This window comes from Dendrobium catenatum, unplaced genomic scaffold (assembly GCF_001605985.2).
Source record: "Dendrobium catenatum unplaced genomic scaffold, ASM160598v2 fragScaff_scaffold_53, whole genome shotgun sequence".
In the NCBI taxonomy this organism is placed as follows: domain Eukaryota; kingdom Viridiplantae; phylum Streptophyta; class Magnoliopsida; order Asparagales; family Orchidaceae; genus Dendrobium; species Dendrobium catenatum.
In genome coordinates, this window is record NW_021318515.1 from 567,665 (window position 1) to 576,538 (window position 8,874).

General features: G+C 36.0%; 1 long non-coding RNA gene across 1 annotated transcript; it reads left to right on the forward strand.

Moving 5' to 3' along the window:
- The first annotated feature begins 456 nt into the window (after positions 1 to 456).
- LOC110098488 lies at positions 457 to 8,440 on the forward strand. Its single transcript, XR_002303349.2, has 2 exons — positions 457 to 787; positions 8,117 to 8,440. It is a non-coding gene; the product is annotated as an uncharacterized LOC110098488 (long non-coding RNA).
- Positions 8,441 to 8,874: the final 434 nt, after the last annotated feature.

Consider the following 8,874-nt stretch of genomic DNA (forward strand, 5'->3'; position numbering starts at 1 on the left):
CCGACCCGTGACCCGAAATTGACACCCCTAGGCAGACCATTGAGATATGCATATGATTTATGAGTTCTTGAAACACACGTCGAGATTTTAAATTGCAGCCAGACTTCAGAACTCAGCGAGAATTCAAAATATAGGCGGACATTATTATTATTATTATTTAAATTATTCAAATTTAATAATTTCGAGTAGGCTCATGAGCTGAGCTTCAGCGAGCTCAACTTCGTGAGCTGGATAAGTTCGACTTGTGAGCCAACTCGGCTCACTTGCACCCCTAGCTGAGAGTAGTATTTGGCTATTTCCATCCTTTTCAGTCTTCCCTCTACGCGGAGAAATTATTATATCCGATCAAAAATTGAACGATCCGAATATATACCGAGTCTAAAATATAAGAATTTTAGATGATGTGGCCCGTGATTGACCTCTAAAACATTCCAACACCGGACGTAATAATTGATCTTCTACGCGACGAAACCCTAACTCTATAGATATAAAGCAGTCGGGCTTGCAATTCTGCGCGAGTGTTCGCTCCAATCGTTGCTACGGAGCCTTCTCTATTTCAGCGTCACTCTACCTCTAGAGGGAGCGCCGATTGGCTGGCTGCGGCCTCTTGCACTGATGCCGGTCGAATTTCTGCTCGCATACTGTAACTCCTAGGTGCTTGGCGAGCCCAAGAAGAAGATGCTACTGTACTCGCCCTTGTTTCCCGTAGCATGTACCGTCGTCGACATGGTCACTATGGACGCTAGCACATTTGCTATCCCGCCCTAGGTCTCGTCAATTGCAAAATGTATTCGTTCTCATTTACCCTTGGTAGTCAGATCTGAATATGCAATTATCATTCAGCTGTTCCTTCTCTATTATCTGGATTCTCTTTGAGTATTTACAGTATATTCTTGCTTTTGCATTTGTTCATCTACTTTTGTAGAGTTTTTGTGCAAATTTAGAGCACCTTATGCTTTTGTTTGTTTCTACCATACTTGATGCTTCGTATTTAGCAGAACTAGATCTAGTTTTTGAATGATAAACGAATGCTACTGCAATGTAGGAACTTTGAGGATAATATGCGAGAAATTATAGAGATGCATTAAATGCGACATTGTAACTTTAGCTGAACATTAAAAAGGTTGAGTTTTTAATAGTAATTAAATGGAATTTAGTAAATGAACTTTTCAGGCTATTCTATGTTCTTTATAAAAGGCTAGGAGGTGATTTACTTCTTATCATTTTACTATTGAAGAGGAGGGGTTCTCTATGAAGATGATATAGTCTTTTATATGTGCATAGCCTGCTCAATGACGTATGTTGGATTTGAAGTAAGCCATCTAAACAAATTGGGGTTGTTTATCAGCAACTATGATGTGCAATACGTATGCTAACTAAATTGGCATATGGTGCCCATTGATATTTATGTTTGATTGTAATGAATTGAACTGTGTATAGTGGAGATTTGGTTGTGCATGGAAGAAATAAATCCAACCACCCAACCTTTCTCAGCTTTTAGCTTGATCATAGTTTTAAAGACTTATTTGAAAATCGAGCTTTTACAAAATTTAATCCCTAAGACACAATAAACTAATATTTATTGATTTCCATAGAGATGAAAGAAACAATTTCAAATAGCACCTGTAAAGAAAATGAAATAATAAGAAAACAAAGAATTTGCGTGGCTCGAGTTCTTACAAACTCTACATCCACGAGGCAATCTCGTTCATCATCCTTTATTCAAATGGAGAAAATATGATAGAAGACTTGTATATACAGAAATTTGCTTCTAGCTTTTTAAATAACGACGAACAACAGCCTACAATGAGTTGAAACAAAATTAAAGAATGCTTATAACAGTAAATAACCCAACCACTAAAATTTGATAACAAATTTTCACCTATAGCCTCAAGAATTGAAATAGCTGCAAAAAACATACGTTAATAGCCTCAAATAACTCCTGTTGCTTAAAACAAGAACAACAAGAACAAAATAGACAAGCCAAATTGGGTGAACTAGGTGACACTGTGACATAACCCATAAATCGAGAGCAGCAAAGCAAGCTTCCAATCTTTGTAATCTTCCTAATCTAAATAGGAGAAATATACATGCATTTAAGCATATAGCATAGTATTGCAAAGGAACAAGCTCATACGGCACAAACTTGGCTTCCAACCGGCAATCACGTACAATTGTCTTTGTCGGAGAAGAAGAACAAGCAAGAGATGAACAAGAAGGGTTCACCTTCTTCACACACTTACAAATTCTCCGTTTTCAACTCTCCATTCCGTCTTTTTCGCACAAGAAACCGAGCACCACAAGCCCTACCCACTTTCTCGCAAAACCCTCGCTCTCATACACCCGAAAAAATTTTGTAATGATTAAATAACTAATAAAACAAGAAAAAGTAAATTCATTAATTAAATTAATTAACTAAATACTTAATTTAATTAAAGCTATTTTATTTTAAATCACCTATATCAGGTTCCTTTTGGCTGATTTTTTGGGAGTGATTGTTATGAGGAGAATAAACATGAGTATAAAGGTTGGGAATGTTTCAAGAGTTGAACAAATGTTGAGAGTTTGTGTGTGTTTTTAGTTTTTACACAAGAATTGTGAGGCTTTATGTCAGTGGTTTTGTTCATTCCTGTCTTTCTTACTTTTCTTCTTTTTTTTTTAAAGAAGAATACTTGTTAAATGCTTAGACGACGCGCCAGCCCTTAAGGAAATAATACTTTCGTTTTTGTCAATGTGGGCACGAATATGGCTTTTTGTGTTTTAGGTATGGTGGATGAAATATTTGTTTCAAGCTTTTCAGTGTTATGTATTCATTCTTTTCATCTCTCTGCACATATATCATCTTGAAGTCTATTAGAATGATTGACAAGATTTCGCATGTGCATACAAAAAATCTTCAACTCTTGATTTTTCTTCAACTTATACAAATGGAGTTAAAATATGATGAAGTGGTGAACATTTTTGCTTCTACACATTGACTTCGATTATAATATAATTTCATCTTAAAGTAATTCTGCATGAGTTTTAGTTGGACCAGATCAGTTGTATTAGTTCAGTCCACTTTGCTTTCTTCTACTCAATCGCAAGTCACAAATTTTAGAAATGTAGCATATATTTCTTCTCCTTTTTATGTTATTCTGAACAAATCTGCTTAAACATAGTTGTCTATTAACTTGTTTCTCTAATTAGGTGCTTTCTCAACTAATAAAGCTAATAATTCAAATTTTTCTTGGCTTTAAGTTTTTGTTAGGATGTCGCTTAGTTGAGTTTTATGTTTGTAAATTTCTTTTATGGTCCGAGTATATGTGCTGCACTAAATGCAATTGAGTTAAATGCTCTAGTGTTTTTGGTAAACATTCCACATGCTTTATTGTTAGAAAATACTTGAGCTCCTACTATTTATAATATTTTTTGGGTAAATTACATCTGGGCCTCGCAGATTTTGCATTTGAAATGAGTAGTTTCCCAATGGATTTCTTATGCTGCTTTATTTCTTTTGTTCTTCGTCTGGTGCACTATCACGACATCTTTAAGGAATAAAACTCCCCAAAACTCATTATTGGATCTCTTGAACATCATGCTAATTTTTTTTTAAGCCCAATGGTGGTTTCATCTGACTCTACAGGGTTTCTAAATGATGTGATGCCAAATAATTAATCTACACCAATATTGAGTGACAATTTTTTAATCCCATTCCTTCCTTGCCATGCTCATCAGACTCTAATTCCTCCATGATTTCCTTTTGATACTTCCAACCACCACTCCAATTGGTGGTGATATTCTCATGTTGTTCTTGCAGGGTAGATAAATGAAGGTGATGTTTCCGTCTTATCATCTAATGCACAATGTCATGGAGATTTTACTACTTTAGCAGAGATAAGAAGTGTTATGTTTTGATGAAATTTGAATGTAAAGTTTTCGAAATATAGGGATTTTAAAAATTTTGGTGTTTGATTTGATGAAAAATGAATTAAGAGTAAAATTTTGGTGAATTTCAAATTCACGGTCTTTCATTTTTTATTAATTCAAAACTCTTTTGTATTTTGCTTAATTCCAAAATACATCGCAAGCTAATTCCACTCTTGATGTTGATTGTTGCTCGTCGTAGCTTACCCTCCACCCACCACCATGTGGACTGCCCGCTGTCGTCGTTGGTTGTCCTCAGCCTTTGTTGCCAGTCGCTAGCAGTCTGCCACCTCTACCTTTGCGACCAACACCATCATTAAGCTTTGCACTGCTTTCATTTTATTTCAAATCAAATAAAAGAGGTAATCACGTACATTTATTTTAAATTCATTCAAATAGCTCTAAACATTTCAAATATATCATACTCTTTTTTAATGTATTCTAGTTTATTATGCATTCTTTTTTCAGCAAGTCAAATGACTCATTAGTGATGCTGTAATCTATGAACTTGGATTTCCTTGGAAGATGTTGGAGTCTTACATAATTGCATCAAGTTCTCACAAAGTCAAGTGAGATTTGAACAAACAAACCGAACAAATTGGAATTTGTTATGAGATAAATTGGTTGTGAGGAACTAGTATATTGAATATGGATGTAGATTCAATTGATCTCTCTAGTAAATATAATACGGCAGGAGCGGGAGCCGCATGAGAGGGGGGCTGATTTGAAAGGGATTAACTCTGAAATATTTCTATTGATACGGCGGGAGCGGGAGCCACAGGAGAGATGGCTTGATTTGAAGGGGATTAATTATGAAATAGTTTTTTAATTGAAGAGGGCAGATTTGGGGTTTGATTTGGAGGGGATTAATTATGAAATATTTCCTAATTGAAGAGGACATATTTGGGGGCTAATTTGAATGCTGATTTGGGAGGAAAATAATTAAGGAAATATGACAGATTTGGGAGGGAATTGAGGAAAGGTTGTTTTGGTATTTTTTGTTTATTGTTTGCTTTAAGTAGATGATTTTTCTAGGGTTAAAGGTATGTGTTTGCTGAATTTAGATTGTTCTTGGAATGTTTAGGTTTTAGCCGGTGGCTAGAGATTTCGGAGAGCCGGATCTTCCTCTCCAATTGAAGATCCACTTGTATCTTGTCTTTCTTTCATAAAACTTTCAATAAAAAAAAGTGTTCTTGTTTGTTCTATTTTTGGTTTTCTTGTAGTTGGTTTTCTGAGCCGACCCCACGTAGTGGGATAAAGGCTTGATGTTGTTGTTGTTGTTGTTTTCTGAAATTGTTGAAATCAAATTTCATCCAAGGCTTTTCTTGAATTTCTGCTAGCACTTCCTATAAAATTGGTATTAGAACAGTGTCTTGGGTTGAAATTTAAGTCACCATCGTCGATTTTTGCTACATTTTTCTTCTCACCTTGTTGATTTTCGCCACATGAAGACTAGATCGCCAATTTGTATTGTTTTGCACGGTTTGGAACCTAAATCCGTGAATGACACTAAAGAAGATAGAGGTTTTGGAAGGTAAGATGAAAAATCTCAAGGCTGGAGTGGAGGAAAGGTATTTCAGCATGGAAGGGAGGCTCTTATCCATAGAGAGCTGCTTCAAAAATATGGAAGACATGATGAAGAAGTAGATGAAAATGCAGTCAAAAGCCTCACCAACGGTTTTGAGGGTTGAACCAAAAGTGAAGGAGATTCCGGAGGAAAATGATGAAGTGGATAGTGTTTTCCATCAACGACCGCCTCAAGGGGGCTCTGTGGGTGGACGGATCGAGGTAATTTTTAAGGAGGAACAACAAGGAGGTAGGTCGTGCCCTTTGGGAGACTACCCAGGCATGGGGAGAGGTGGAATGGAGAAGGTCATGGTTGGGCGGAGTCATGGGATCCAAATCAGTCAAGGGAGGAAGGGAGAAATTCACACCATCATTATATAGGAGGAACTAATGGAGGGATAAGTCATTGGGTTATAGATGTAAGATTAAGAAATTTGAAGATGCCAGTGTTTTAAGGGCAAGATGCTCAGGGTTGGGTGTATCGTGTAGAGCGTTACTTTGCGATCAATGGCCTGGCAGAAGGGGGAAAACTCATGGATGTAGGGCTATGTTTGGTGGGAAAAGCCCTAGCTTGATTTTAGTGAAGGGAGTCCCGATATCCGATCTATTTATTGTGGGAATTTAAGGAGTGTTTGTTGGAGTCTTTCTGAGCTATTTAGGAAGGAGACCTCCACGAACAATTCTATGTCCTAACTCAAGAGGGGATAGTCATGGAGTATTGAAAGAAATTTGAGCTGCTGTTGGGAAGACTGAGAGGAATTCTTGAGGAACGATTGGAAATGGATTTCATGAAGCGGCTTAGGGAGGACATACGAGTAGAGCTCAGGGTTTGTAAACTTAAAGGGCTGAGAGAGATAATGGTGCTTGCTCAGAGGGTGGAGGAAAAATATCAGAGGGAGAAGGCCAGCAAGAGCAACATTATGGGAGGGGCTTACAGTAGTACATCTACGACCCTGGCACTAAGAACCCAGACATTGTCGTTTTAGAGGGAAGTATTGATGGAGAAGGGCAATGGAGTTCGCCCTGGAGACAACTTCAAGTGCCTTACAAAAACAACTAGGTTTATTTTTTATTTGGAGGGGATTAATTAGGAAATATTTCCTATTTGAATATGGTAGATTTGGGGGTTTTGGGAGGGAAATAAATAAGGAAATATGTCAGATTTGGGAAGGAATTGAGGGAGGGCTATTTGGATATTTGTTGTTTATTGTTTGCTTTAATCAGGTGGTTTTTCTAGGGTTATGGTTATGTGTTGTTTGCTGAATTTCTATTGTTCTTAGGGTTTTTGGGCTCTAACCGGCGGGTAAAGATTTGGGAGAGCTGGATCTTCCTCTCCAATTGAAGATTCACTTGTATCTTATCTTTCATTAATAAAACTTTCAATAAAAAAAATGCTCTTGTGTGTTCTATTCTTGATTTTCTTGTAGTTGGTTTTCTAAAATTGTTGAAATTAGCTTTTTAGCCAAGGCTTTACCTAAATTTATGCAAGCACTTCCTATCACAATATTGTTTATATATTATGAATGTGATGCCATTGGCCAATGCAGAGTGGAGGATGTGATTCACCTATTTCTTGGAGGTGTTTGAAGAGGAGTATTAAGCATGACTACATAAGGTGGGATTGTTTTGGAAGTCAAACCAACTAGGTTTATTTTTTATGCAAAGAAATTTCAAAATAGTCCCTAGACTATTTTTGAATGGTCAATTTAGTCTCAGAGTATCACATTGTCCCAATTTAGTTCATTGGCTATACAAAATTGATCTAAAATAGTTCCTCATGTTATAATTGTGATATAAAATTAATCTGAATTTTATCCTTGGTATTACAAAATTGATTCCAATTTAGTCCCAAATAGACCATTTTGGATTAATTTTGTATAGTTGAGAGGCTAAATTGGAGTAAAATTATATCATGGGATTAAAATTGCCATATACGAATAGCCAGAGGACTATTTTGAAATTTAACCCATTTTGTATGTGTAGAAGGTTTGCTTGTTTATATATTGCTAATTGTGTTCATTTATGTTGTTTATTATTGAAAAAGAATTCTAGTTAAATGCTAAGCAAAATATTCCCCTACAGGAATTACTGAAGTTCATTTTGTCAATGTGGGTGCAAAATTTATTTTCTTGTTCCAAACTTTTCCATGGCATGCAGTCTACCTTTCAATTTTTTTGCACGTATATCATCTTGCAATCTATTGATGTGATTGTCAAGATTTCGCATGTGCGTAAAGTAAATCTTCACTCGGTAGTAGTTTTCTCCAATTTAGAAATGGAGTTTAATAATGAGGAAATGGTGGACATTCACTTTTATATGGGTTACTCCTAGGCTGTTGTTGTGATAGAAGGCACAACATTCTATGAGTTGTCTAGTTTTTAGCACAGTAATTAATATGTAGATATTTCAGTTAGTTTGTCTTGGGTAACAATTTGGGGAAATATGGACTTGTACCACGGTTTGCAAATTTGTGTGTTCTGCCTCTTCTAGCCTGAATAACTTAACATCCATACATCTTCATAATCCACACGAATTTTTGAACTTGAGCAGATGAAGTTGTAGCTTTGCCCTCAGATTTCTTTCTAACATTTTCACAGCTAAATTAGTCAAATGAAGTTGTCTCTAATCTTCTTTCTCTAATTAGGTTCTTGCTCGTTCAATATTGAAAGGTATGGCTTGTGGAATGTCGCGATAGGCGAAGTCGCAAGCAAGAAAAAAAGCGCTGAACCAGTAAACCTAGGGCTTAAATGAATATAATTGTTTTTTTTTTGCCCCCCTCATGTTTAGCAAAAGGTTTGCAACTAATAGCTTAGTGGGACTTTTTTGAAATCTTGTTTTAGGAGGTTCCATTACTTGAACTTTATTTTTATAAACTTTGAGGAGAGTTTGCAATTGTCACTTACTGTTCTCAGCTTTCGGAACAATATTTTCTAGTTAGAATATGTTGTCATATTATATTGGTTTTTTTATTTATCATCTTATTTTTGATAAATTTCCATTGCTATGGCAACCAACCATTGAGCTTTATCCAATTAAAAGGTGAGAATGTTGTTGTCATGTTTATTGTGGTATATGGTAGATAACTAACGCATGGGCCTGCATTCAATAATAGATGATGATTATGTCATGAGCAATGTGAATTAGGGGTGTAATTGAGTCAAGCTAACTCATGAGTCGGCTCGGATTCAATTGGATAAATGGCTCCTTGAATTCAAGCCCGACTTGACCTTTCAGCTTATGAGCTTATTCTCTTAAAAATATATATATAAAAAATAAATTTAAAATATATTATAATAATATAGCTTATAAATGAAGGCAGGGATCACAATAGTAGAGCTTGATGGTGGGCTGGGGTGTTGATTTTGGTCCAATCAATGTTGGCTTCAATTTGTGGGTCTGCTT